We start from the raw sequence: 13,411 nt of genomic DNA on the forward strand, positions 1-13,411 counted from the left end.
GTTGTTTCGCATGAACAATGTAACTCATATTTACCACTAACAGTTACTTGCATATGCATATGCCTCTTTCCTCATGCTTTAACCCTCTTTGTTAGGTCCAATTACATTTTACTGAAGGTGCAACGAGGCTTATCGCGAGAAAGGCTATGTCAAAGAACACAGGTGCACGTGGCTTACGGTCTATACTTGAAAGTATCCTCACAGAAGCAATGTTCGAGGTATGGTTGAGGAATGCACCCTTATACCTTGAATCTTCAACATAAATCATTGCATGTTGGTCCCTCCGAACAACTTTGTTGGTGTCTTTAACTGCTAAATTTTGAATCCTAAACAGGTACCAGATAGCAAGTCAGAAGGATCACAGAGTATAAAGGCGGTCTTGGTGGATGAAGAGGCTGTTGGTTCAGATTGCAAGTTCACAACCGTTCGATTCACAGATGGCGATTAGTTTTGAGCATGAGTACATAAGCCGAGGAACCCTAATCTAACCGTTTCCTCAGTCCAATGTGTTCAAGATTGGCGATTTCGATTCTGATCAAGATTAAGGGTTTACGACACCAAGTGTTTGTAATGCTGCTGATAATGTCAACAAAAATAGAATGTGTTCCGGGATCCAAGGGTGACGAGGCTGATGCAGAGTGCAAGAAATGTCAGGATCCAAGAGATGTCAGGATCCAAGAGATGTCAGGATCCAAGGGTGACGAGGCTGATGCAGAGGGCAAGAAAGCTCTTGAGGTGATGTCCGCAAGGACCTAAGCGAGTTGCTCTTGAGGTGATGTCCGCAAGCTCTTGTTTGCTTGTCCTTCGTGTTCGGGATCTTTAGCTTGGTAGGTGATAAGCGTCTTTTGAAAGTTTGCAGGTTGTTGAGTGACCTCGGGGCCTTGAGGCTTGACTCACGAGTCGTAATCGAGGACTTGGTGTACCTCAAGATGATAACCTTCAAGGGACGGGTAAGGATTTCCGGGGAGAAGGAAACTCTACCCAAGATACCTAGGTTCAGGATCATCAAACGGGTTGGTAAAGTGGCATACAAGTTGGAATTGCCAACAGCAATGGATGCATTCCACAACGTATTCCATGTATCACAACTTAGGAAATGTCTAACGGATCAAGAGGTCATTGTGCCAGAAATTCCTTCTGATCTAGGTACGAACTTAACCTTAGTACACACAGGACGTCCTAAATCTTAAATAGGATGGGAAAAGCAATGAGAAAGAAAATAATCCAGATGGTCAAGGTCGTTTGGTTTTGCGTGAGCAAATCACTTGGGAGACTGAGGCCAGAATGAAAGCCGACTATCCTGAGTGGTTCAATCAGTTCATGGATGAGGATGCACTTGGTTCGGATTCGAGGACGAATCCCTTGCAAGTGGGGGAGACTTGTCGCACCCCCGATCCTGAATAGGATCGTTGGGATGGCCATGGATCGAGGAAACGTACCAGCCAGTCTTAGGACATAAAGGCAAGCGTTCCATGGCCAAGAAAGAAGGTTGAGGACGTAAGGAAACTTAGACTTAACCTTATATAAGCTAAGAGACAGACAGCTAGGACGAGTAAAACGGTAACTGGACGAAGTAGACGAGTAGCTCAGCCAGCTCAATGAAGCTAGGTTTAGTTCACTCCAGCTCAGTCCCTACTAAGTCAGCTCCACTAGCTGGACTACTAGCTCACTCATCTGAGGCAGCTGAGAGTCAGCTCATCTCAGCTAGACGGACTGTTCGGGCTTTAGGCCGATGGTCCGGGTCCGGGTCAGTGGCGGGCTGTGAGGTCCGGCCATGAGGGCATGGGCTGTCGGGTCTTTGGACAAGGCCGTGGGCTAAGTCCAGGAGGCTTGGGGCGTGGGTTGGGCTTATGACCGACCCCAAACCCAATCAGAAAGGGCAAAGGGATGCAAGTGGCCGCAATGGCACAACCCTTGGCCGATGGTGCCCATTCGCTAGAAAGTCGTGCCTGTTCGTGGGGCAAGACTTACCCCCTCGTTTTCTATAAATATGGGGGCTCTTCTGTCGATTTCATTATCCAATTCCAGAGTAAAATATTCTGAGAAAAACGTACGTAGAGAGAAAGAAAGAGAGGAAGAGAGAGTTCCGGCCAAGAGAAAGGCCGAGTGTGGTGGTGTTGTGTTCCGGCGACTCTGATCGTTTGAGAACTAACTCCGGTCAAGAATGGGAGAACAAGACAAGGAGAACAGGACCAAGACTGGGCGGTTAGGACGAACGGTTGGGCATGACCCAAAAGGCACGAGTTGTCAAGAGTCATGATTGTCCAAAGGTTGTGAGTTTCCAAAGGGTGTTAGTGACCAAAAGGTACGAGATACCAAGGGTTACGAACATCAAAAGGTACAAGGACCAAGAGGTACGAATGGCCAGAGGGACAGGTTATGACCGATCCTTATGGATCAGCCTATGGCTTGTTTAAGTACGACAAGGTCACTGTTTGTCTAAGCCAAGGTAGAGTCGCAAGGTCTGACCGGTTGCTAAGCCTTCCGGATTAGGCTTCAGGCTTACTCGGCTGATTGGATCCAGGCCTAAGGCCGGATCAGGTAAGGAAGTCCGTTGGGCCATTGAGCCGGACTTCATTGGCCGGTCGCACCTAGATTCTATCTGTTCGTGTGTTCTGTTTATTTATTCTGGACTATCTATCTGATTCTAAGTCAAGGGGTGGTTGGTTGAATGACTTAGGATGCAGTAGATAGGTTCATATTTTTTATGATTATGTTGACTGAGGTTTATCTAAGTTCTAGGGACCAAGCCAAGCATTGTAGAATCAATCCGTTCTATTCTCGGTTATGATTAATGCTTATCTGGTTGTGGTTTCAGGAACTAGGGATGGTTCTGGTCAAGCCAAGGAGCCGTGAAGGCTCGGTCAGTGAGAGGCTGTGTAACGTGTGGTTAGATGATGCTAGGGATGAACTAGTGATTGTCTATGAAACTGTTAAGAAGTTGTATATTTGATCTCATGTTTCTAAGTAATACAGAGTTAACACACTATTATTCCGCTGTGCAATCTGTTCAAGCTGAAGTCTAGGGGCCACACGGCTTTTAGTGGATCCGGAAGCGACCGGAAGAGAAAGAGGGACACGGCCGAAGGGGGCAAGGCCTCAAGTGATAGGTCAGAGTGTCCTTCATGCGGAAGGCATCACGGAGAAGAGTGCTGGAAGGCAAAGGGAGCATGCACCCAATGTGGCAAGATGGGCCACTTTGATCGGGACTGTCCTGGACGGTCAGAGAACCGTGGGTAGGGTTTGGGAAGTGACCCTAGAAGCTGTCATTACTGCGGTAAGACGGGACATTTACGCTGGGAATGTCCCAAGATGCAAGCTGAGGCTAAAGGACGTGGGAAGGCCAGCAAGCCAAGCCAAAACCAAGGTCAGACCTCAGCACCCCGTGTGTACGAACTGTCCAAGGACGCAGCCAAGGCTGGACCGTTCCTAGCGATCACTGGTAACATTCTAGATTTATTCTTTTTCAATTCAGTAGAATGGCATGGTACAGAACTTAGAATGGATTAGACGATTAGAAAAGGGGGGTCTTATGTAGGGACCCTATGTATTGGTGGTGTGGAAACACACGTACTGTTTGATACTGGAGCTACACACAGATTTGTGAGCCCAAACATGATCGGAAAAGGGTTGTTCCAGATGGGAACGGAGGATGATCCTTGCATAGTGAATGCGGCCGGTGGGCAAGTAATGCATTCATTAAGGCGAGTAAAGGACATCCCAATTGTGATCCAGGATAGAGTTATGCCTATGGATCTGGTTGTGCTCCGCCTCAAGAATCACGAGGTGATATTAGGCATGGACTGGCTTGGAAAGAACCGGGCCACTCTGGACTGTCACAGAGGAAGGGTGCAGTTTGAGAGTGGGTGTGGACCCCTGATCAGGTTCCAAGGTATTTGTCCGACCTCTGGATGCTTAGTGATATCAGCAGTCCAAGTGGAACGGATGCTTGAGGGTTCTGAGGCCTTTTTGGTCACGATCGCCACTAAGGAGGTTGTAGGGGCTGGCGACCCGGACGGGATTCCGCTGGTTAAAGAGTTTGAGGATGTGTTTCGGGCACTACAGGGCATCCCCCCTGATAGGGCTGACCCGTTCATAATAGAACTAGAACCAGGGACGGCCCCAATGTCCAAAAGTCTATACCGTATGGCTCCGGCCGAGATGGCCGAGCTAAAGAAGCAGCTGGAAGAGTTGCTGGACAAAGGATGGTAGCTTTAGGCTGTGTATTGATTACCGAGGGTTGAATAGGGTTACTGTGAAGAACAAGTACTCATTACCCAGAATAGATGAGCTGTTGGATCAGCTCAAGGGGGCCAAATGGTTTTCCAAGATTTATTTTGCCTCAGGGTATCATCAGATCCCAATTGAGCCTAATGATATCAGGAAGATGGCGTTCCGGACCAGGTATGGCCACTATGAGTTTGTGGTCATTCCATTTGGTCTAACCAATGCACCAGCTGCATTCATGAATGGTATCTTCCGAGATTTCTTGGATGAATTTGTAATCATCTTCATAGATGACATACTTGTATATTCCGGAACCAAGGAAGACAATGAGAAGCATCTCAGGGCCGTACTAGGACTGTTGAGGGAACAGAAACTCTTTGCCAAACTAAGCAAGTGTAGTTTCTGGCAGAGGAGCATTGGGTTCCCCGGACACATTGTGTCTGATCAGGGCGTATCAGTAGATCCGGAGAAGGTTCAGACTATACGAGATTGGCCGCAGCCTAGGAATGCTACTGAGGTTAGGAGTTTCCTAGGGCTGGCCGGCTACTACAGAAAGTATGTCAAGGGGTTTGCGAGTTTGGCTCCACCCATTACATGGCTTACAGGCAAGGATGTGAAGTTTGCATGGAGTAAAGGGTGTGAGAAATGTTTATCAGCCTTAAAGGATATGCTGACGAATGCACCAATATTGGTACTGCCAGAGGCAGATCAACCTTATGTGGTCTATACGGATGCGTCCATCACTGGGATGGGGTGCGTCCTAACTCAACATGGGAAGGTGATTGCTTATGCTTCGAGACAGTTAAGAAAGCACGAAGGGAATTATCCGACCCATGATCTAGAGATGGCGGCCGTGGTGTTTGCTTTGAAGATATGGAAATCGTATCTGTACAGAGCCAAAGTCCAGATCCTTACGGATCATAAGAGCTTGAAGTACATTTTCACTCAGCCTGAGTTGAATTTGAGGCAAAGAAGATGGATGGAGTTTGTTGCTGATTATGATCTGGACATAGAATACCATCCAGGCAAAGCTTACCTGGTGGTTGATGACTTAAGCCGGAGAGGAGCAGAGGTCTCGGCCGAGAGAGAGGCGGATGAATTGGAGGGAATGGTTCGGTCACTGCGGTTAAACACCTTGGTTGGACGTGATAAGCCATTGGGATTAGAAGCGGTCGATCAGGCCGATCTACTTACCAGGATACAGCAGGCCCAGAGTCTGGATGAGAACCTGCAGAAAGTGGCTCTTAATGACAAGACAGAATATCAGGTCACAAGCAACGGGACAATCTTGGTAAATGGCCGAGTAAGTGTTCCCAACAACAAAGAGCTTAAAGAGGAGATTATGAGTCAGGCTCATAAGTCAAAGTTCTCAGTCCACCCGGGCTGAACAAGATGTACAGGGATTTAAAGAGATACTACCATTGGGTAAGGATGAAAACGGATGTGGCCGAGTGGGTGGCGAGGTGTCCTACTTTCCAGCTTGTAAAGGCTGAACATCAAGTGCCCAGTGGAATGCTTCAAAACCTCCCTATACTAGAGTGGAAGTGGGATCACATCACAATGGATTTTGTGACCGGTTTTCCCACGACCAGGAACATGAAGGATGCGGTTTGGGTGGTGGTGGATAGACTAACCAAGTCGGCCCACTTCTTACCAATACGGAAAGGAGACGGGGTGGATCAAATCATGAGGATTTACTTGGACGAGATAGTACGTCTGCATGGAGTGCCGGCTAGTATTGTCTCGGACAGAGACCCTAGGTTCACCTCTTACTTCTGGCAGGCTTTTCAAAAAGCCTTAGGAACAAGAGTGAACATGAGCACAGCCTACCATCCTCAGACGGATGGGCAGTCAGAGAGGACAATCCAGACATTGGAGAACATGTTAAGGGCCGTGGTGTTGGATTGGGGCGATTCATGGGAAAAGCGTCTACCCTTGGTCGAGTTTGCCTACAACAACAGTTTCCATACTAGCATTGGTATGTCACCTTATGAAGCACTGTATGGGCGGCCTTGCAGGACACCATTATGCTGGACCCAGGTGGGGGAGAGGATCATGTTGGGTCCTGAGATTGTGGAAGAAACCACTGAGAAGATAAGGTTCTTAAAGGAGAAAATGAAAGAGGCACAGGATCGTCAAAAGAGTTATGCAGATAGACGGAGGAAACATCTTGAGTTTGAAGTTGAAGACTTGGTCTATCTCAAGATGATCACGTTCAAAGGGAGGGCTAGAGTTTCTGGCAGAAGAAAACTAGACCCTAGGTACTTGGGTCCGTTCAGAATCATAGAAAGAGTTGGGGCTGTGGCTTATAAGTTGGATCTGCCACCAGCCATGGATGCGTTCCACAACGTGTTTCATGTGTCCCAACTCCGAAAATGTTTGTCTGATCAGGACATAGTACTACCCGAGATCCCTACTGATTTGGGTAAGAACCTGACTCTAGAGACAAGGCCAGTCCGCATAGTGGATCGAACAGAAAAGACAACAAGGAAGAAGACCATTCCAATGATCAAGGTCGTGTGGAAATATAATGGCAAGGATGTTATCACTTGGGAAACAGAGGCAAGGATGAAGGCCGAGTATCCTGAGTGGTATGATCAGGTAGTCCGCGAGGAAACACATGATCAGGATTCGAGGACGAATCCATCCCAAGTGGGGGAGACTTTTCATGTCCCTGATCTGAGATAGGGTCGTTGGGACGAGCCATGGTGCGGGGAGACACACCAGTCAGGTCATTAGACCAGTAGACAAGCGTATCATGGCTCAGACATAGGGTTAAGGGCATCAAAGTGTTGAGACTTAACCAGGGTGAAGAAAGAATGGGTTTAATGGAGCTGGACGAGTGATGTGGGAGCTGGAAGGGACAGCGGCCGAGCTTGGGCAGCTCAGGGAAGCTCAATGGGAGCTCAGTCAGTATGCATCAGCTGGTGGAGCTGGAAGGACTAGCTCACTCAGCTGGGACCAGCTAGCAATCAGCTGAACTCAGCTGGCCGAGTGTTCGTGTCCAGGACGGTTGAGGCGGTTACAAGGGCGGTTATGGTGGTTCGGTTAGATGGTGAGGCCACGGCATGAACGGTCAGTTAAAGGGCTTGGCCTTGGCATCAGGATAGAGAATCGACAGGGACAGGAGCAGTTGGAGGCAGTTGAGGACCGGTTGGGGGAAGTTATTGCCAAACGGTTGCAAGGGAGAGAGAGACACCTTTTCGGTTACAACTCCCACCCCTTCGGCCCCATGGCAGTTCCAACTCCCTCTCTCTATAAATACAGAGCCCTGGATCCAGATTTAGACACAAAATTCTTGAGGGGGACCTCTGCCAAAATCGTGAGAGACAAACCCAAAAGGAAAAGAGAGAACCGGCGAGAGGCTTGGCTGTTCCAGGAGAGACCGGATCATGGGAAGCAAGGCCTGAAAAGATAGATACCAGACAGAAAGACAGAGAGAAGGACAAGGAGAAGGAGATGGCGCCTAGGGAGAGAACGCCTAAGGTCAGTGGTGTGGACGGCAAGCAATCGGCCCTAGCCGGCTGATGATCCGATCGGGCTTGTGGCCGGTTTGCTATGCGCCTACATCTACTTTCTCTATCTCTTTAGAATTTGCTTGTTCTATCAGATTATTGTGTTGGTTGTTCTGATTCATACAGGGAACACTGAACCAAGGCCTTGGCCGGTTCAGCATCCAAGTCCTAGGCCTTTGGCTGGACTGTTCTTGGTCGGATTTGGATATTCTAGTGTGTTGAGTGGAAATCTGTTTATGGGAATCTCTTAGTTAGGATTTATCAGAGATTATCAGGAATTTTAATTAGTTTTTGGGAATTTATTTGAGTAGGTTGGTTTTGGACAGGTTATAGATTCTAAGTAACCGAACCATGCTTATCTAGACTTGATGTTAGGATATCGGCCTTATGAGTGTGTTATGTGTCTTGTGTGGTTTCAGGATCAGACATGGCCGTGGTAAGGGAAAAGCACCGTGAAGACTCAGGCCATGGGAAGATGTGTGGTGAATGGGTTATTGTAGATAGATGTGAAGTACTGATAGCCTATTGTGCAACTTGTGAACATATGTTAGATTAAGTGTGTATGACTTATTAGGACGAACCTAAGGATGATGTATGGATCTCAGTTTATATTTATACAATTGGTTTGCCCCTTATGTTCTTGGTAGACTGATTGTCTTAAACCTCACTTGAATTGAATTGAACTTAGAAAGATAAGACTTAGAAATCGGATTACTCGGACATAGACTGAATGGTTAAGGCCGCAGATCAGTTTGGGCTTAAGAGCCGGGATGTGTCTTAAAAAAAACCCAAGTGCCAGGCTTTGCTACTTTCCACGTCTGGAGAAGTAGAATATTATGTGGTGCTCACGGACTTTTGCATTTGCTCAATGGTAATTATACCTCGTGTCCCCTGTATTATTCTAGCACGTAGCGTTTTAATATAGGTACTTTAACATTTTTGGTATTTTTGTTTGGGACCCCGATATACTCGGGCTTGCACGGACCCATTCCTACCTTATGTCTCATACCCGTTTTGTTTTTTCTTGGCCGTACCACTTTGTCATTAAGGGTTGGCCAGGATCGAAGGTCTTTTGGACCGGATCCAGCTTGTTTGCCCCTTTAAGTATTATGGCATTCCTACTACTCTTTTATAGTCGGAACTATTTTATTATATAAGCTTTATCCAGAGACGTTTCAGCGTACATAGGAGTAGGAAAACATAATGCTTAAATAATAGATAAAATAATTAATAGAGATCATGGTCCGGAGACTGTACAAGGTATCAGCTTGCGAGGTACCCCGGTGGTTAGGCCATGTTTTACTCGGCGGTAGATGTCGCGATGTCCGCCTTGACCGTGTCGATCGTGGCTGGGTCAACGCTATTTTCCGGATGTTCCGGTTGAGTTGTAGCGTGGGCTTCGGACTTGTGTCGAGCTTCGACGTCCGATGCGTTTGCGTCGGTAGACGATTTTAATTCGTCTTTTCCCGGGGCGCTTTTGGCCGAAGATCCGTCTATCTTCGTGCGCTTGCCGTTTACAGCTGCAGAAGTCGTGATTTGCCTTAACTTGTGTTCTGCGAGGAAGCATAGCCGCGACTGTTTTTGGCATCCCCAGATGGCCGCGACTCCGCTTGGCGTTGGGAATTTGAGACCCAGGTGGTAGGTTGACGAAACTGCCTGCATGGCGTTGAGCCATGGGGTTCCCATGATCACGTTGTAGATAGGGGATGATCGACTACCGCGAACTCGACGATTTTTGTGATCTCCTTGGCCATGACTGGCAATTGGATCGATCCAAGAGTCATCGATACTTCGCCTGAAAAACCCGTGAGTGTTTTTGGCGTCGGAATTACTTTCCCAAGTTCGATGCTCATCCGCTTGAGAGTGTCGCGGAAGATTACGTTGACCGTGCTTCCCGTGTCGACGAGTACCCTTCCGACTTCTAAATCTCGTATGACGAGATCTATGACGAGCGGGTCACAGTGAGGTTGGTCGATATCGCCGGCTTCTTCCTTTGTGAAGGTGATCGAGCAATTTTGGCCATCTCGTGGAGGAGACCATGTAGGCCAATTTGCACTCGACTCTGCCTTCCGTTGGTAAGCCTTGATGGCCGACACGGTATCGCCGCAGTATTGTGATCCTCCAATGATCATATTGACTCTGCGACGATTGTTATCGTTCCCCTTGTCGTCCGGCCTCCTACCGCGTTTATCCCCAGGTTGGTTTCGTTGAGGGGATTTTTCAGCGGGCGGATTTCTGTCCGTCTTTGGAGGGCGATCAGAATCGAGGATGAGATCCTTGACGCTAGTTACTTGCGAGAGCTCTCCAGCGAGTAGCTTCGCGGCCAGTCTTGCTCCCAAGACTTTGTAGTTGGTCGTGGAGTGTCCTCGGGATTGGTGGAACTCGCAGAAGGTGTTTTCGTCATACCCTTGATTGCGAGTCCATGTGTTGCCCGTGGTCCGGCCTTGATCCGAATTGATCGCATAGTTATGCGCCCCTTGGAGATCTTCCCCCTCGTGATGGACGTACTTGTCGTTACGAGAGTTCTTCTTTTTCCCTTTCGGATCCACGTCTTTTGAGGATGGTCTTGCCGTCTTATGTTTTTGCGATAAGACTTTAGTTTCTTCCTCGACTATGATGTAGTCCGTCGCTTTGTGGAGGGCGTCCTGGATCGTTCGCGGTTTGTCGAGAGTTATCCACTTTCTGAATTTCGACTTGTACCAGAGCGTCTTTCTCAGCGCGTCGATGGCCACTTTGTCGCTTATCCCGCTGACCCTGGACATTATCAGCTTGAACCGACTGATAAACGCGCGGAGGGGTTCGTCTTCCCTCTGGGAGAGACTCCAGAGGTCAACATCGGAAGTTTCTCTGTCTATGAATACAGAGTACTGTTTGAGAAATTCTGATGCGAGCTGTCGAAAACTCCCGATGGTGTTGCGACGAAGGCGTGCGAACCATTCGAGCTGCTCCTTCAAGATTTTCGACGAACAGGCGGCAATAGCCGGCATCTTTTTCGCCGTCCTTCAGTCTTGCTCTTCCCATCGCGATGTGGAAAGCCTGAAGGTGCGCTTTTGGATCGACCGTACCATCGTACTTTGGTACTTTAATTTTTCCCGGGTCGGACACCCTCATGTCCGAAATGCGACTGGTAAAGGCGGTCTTTTGAGCTCCTTCCAGCAGTCGATCGATCTCGGGGGAAGCACTAGTAGCATGATGGATTTGAGACTTTACGGCCCTCACTTCTGCCGCAGTCTTGGTGATGTAGTCGCGAAGATCGCGGATATCCGATGTCTCGTCAGTAGATTTCCGAGCCTGTCGGCGTTTACTACGAGTGAGCTCGGTTTGCCTTTCAGCCAGCTCCTCCTGTTCGTTCCAATAGGCGATTTCTTCCTCTTCCGTCATTGGTTTTTCGAACGGGGAGCCTTCCCGAGCGGATCGGCTTCTGGTCCTTCTTGGATGTCTATCGATGTCCTCGTCGGTGTCGTTGGAGACATCGCTAGGATCCAGGTCAATGTGTTCGGCTTCGTTATCCTCCGAGTCCTTTGCAGGGGGCGGAAGACTTTCAGGTTTCCCCTTTTTGATGGGAGATTTCTCGCTAGGGTTTTGACCGGAAGGTCGTTCCCGCGCGACTCCTGATCTGTCGAGTGGGGTAGCGAAGTCGAGCCTCTTCCCGCGGATTTTGGTGGTTCCGCGGGGACGGATCGCTTGGGTCCTTGCCGTTAAGGTTTCAACCTGTTTGGTCAAGGTATTCACGAGGTTATCCTGTTCTTCCGATCTTTTCTCATAGGTGGCGAACATCTTTTTAAACTTCTCGAGCCTCGCGGCGTTGGCTTGTGCATTGGCCGCGGATACGTCCGCTACTGGAGTGTGGAGATCGGTGCCGCTGCCTCCGTTAAGAGGAGTTTGCACGTTATCCGCGTCGTTAGTTGACATGTCTGATTCAGAGTGATGTGGCTTTTGCGGGTTAGATTGATCCGTGTCCCCCCTCCTTCTAGCGCCAAACTGTGGGAACCGAAATTCGCACTGTCGATTTCCGTTTAAATAAGGAAACTAGGAAAACCCCTAATTTCCCAGAGGACCCGGATATCTGCTAATTACCACACGTCAAGCAATCAGAACACGAGAATAACAACGATAAAGTAAAAAAAATCGAAAAAGAGAGCAAAGAAGATCTTATTCCGAATTTGCGTATGAGCGTTTACAACAAGGTATAAGCCTGGGCTCGAGAGCTGTCGGCGAGATTTCTAGTTCTAGTAACCCTAAGACCGCTAAACCTAATTGAGTCGCAGCTCGATATAACAAAAACGGAAAATTGCCTAAATTGCTCTAAGTGCTAAGTTTGCTCTGAAAAAAGTTCCCTCTATGCTCCTCGCCTAGGACTCCTTATATACTAGCTCCAAGGTCGGTTTACGCTTTTACTCTTTTGCCCTTAAGCCGTCATAGCATAAAAATGGAGATATTCCATTTTTCCCGATCTTCACAATTATCTTCAAAACATCCGTATTTATCCGCGGAAACTTGATATTTATCCTTCCTTGTGGGCCAAGCGTAAACCATGCTGTGGTTTACGGGCTTTTGGTTAGGAAAATCGTAGGATGGGCCTCGAGTCGTGTTTTAGGTACCTTTGGGCCGTCTTCCGACTCGACACGTTTACTACGAATTTTCCGCGGTTTCTAATCCTTGAAGTTTGATCGATGAGTTAGAATAGCGGAAAACATGGACTGAGCTTGCTACAGTCTTCGGGAGATAGCATTCGAAGATTTGACGAGAATGCATGGATTGATGTCTGTCGTTGTTCGGAAGAGTTCAATCGCTACACAGCGACCAAACTTCGGCTCGAGCCCGGTCGCTACATAGCGACCGAGCGGGACGAGCGCTTGGTCGCTACGTAGCGACCGAGCTTTGGCTTGAGCTCGGTCGCTACGTAGCGACCGAGCGGGACGATCGCTCGGTCGCTACGTAGCGACCGAGCTTTGACTCGAGCTCAGTCGCTACGTAGCGACCGAGCGGGGCGAACGCTCGGTCACTACGTAGCGACCGAGCTTTGGCTCGAGCTCGGTCGCTACGTAGCGACCGAGCTTTGGCTCGATCTCGGTCGCTACGTAGCGACCCAGCGGGACGAGCGCTCGATCGCTACGTAGCGACCGAGCTTGGGCTCGAGCTCGGCTCGGTCGCTACGTAGCGACCGAGCTTGGCTCGAGCTTGGTTTGTTTGGTTTGAATCTCCAAGGATACTTCTTCGTAAAAACTTCGTATTGGTTATTTTTTACGAAAATTACATCTTTCCTTTTACTATCTCTTTCGGAAATACGATCTCCGAGGATTTTCGGGTGGTAATTCCGTCGTAACCGTTTTTGACCCCAACACTAATGATTATAAGAATTCATCATTTAGTTTGCTTTAATAACAATAATTTTTAAAAAATCTAGTAGATCACAACATGTTCGATTTATTACAGTATAGCTTATTTTTTTAGTTTCTATGAATATTTTGACTGTAACTGACTAAAAGAATATTTGTAAAAACATAAAATAATAGTTTTGACTAATATTTAAAATTTTAATGGAGAAATAAATTCGTTAGTGTTTTGTTGATTAAAAATAATTTGGAACTCATAAATTAACTGTGGCTTGCGAATCTCTCTATGTTCTCTTAGTTAACATCTTTCAGAGAGAGCGAATGAAAATTTCA

General features: G+C 47.9%; 1 long non-coding RNA gene across 1 annotated transcript in view; it reads left to right on the plus strand.

Annotated features, from left to right (window-relative positions):
• The window catches only part of LOC125575772, a 706-nt gene extending 318 nt beyond the window's left edge, over window positions 1–388 (plus strand). The window contains exons 2-4 of the long non-coding RNA XR_007314357.1: window positions 1–19; window positions 96–218; window positions 335–388. The exon at window positions 1–19 is cut by the window's left edge and continues 44 nt beyond it. This is a non-coding gene — a long non-coding RNA (uncharacterized LOC125575772). The remainder of the gene's footprint in view (window positions 20–95; window positions 219–334) is intronic.
• The last annotated feature ends 13,023 nt before the right edge of the window (window positions 389–13,411 follow it).

Source organism: Brassica napus, chromosome A6 (genome assembly GCF_020379485.1).
Source record: "Brassica napus cultivar Da-Ae chromosome A6, Da-Ae, whole genome shotgun sequence".
In the NCBI taxonomy this organism is placed as follows: domain Eukaryota; kingdom Viridiplantae; phylum Streptophyta; class Magnoliopsida; order Brassicales; family Brassicaceae; genus Brassica; species Brassica napus.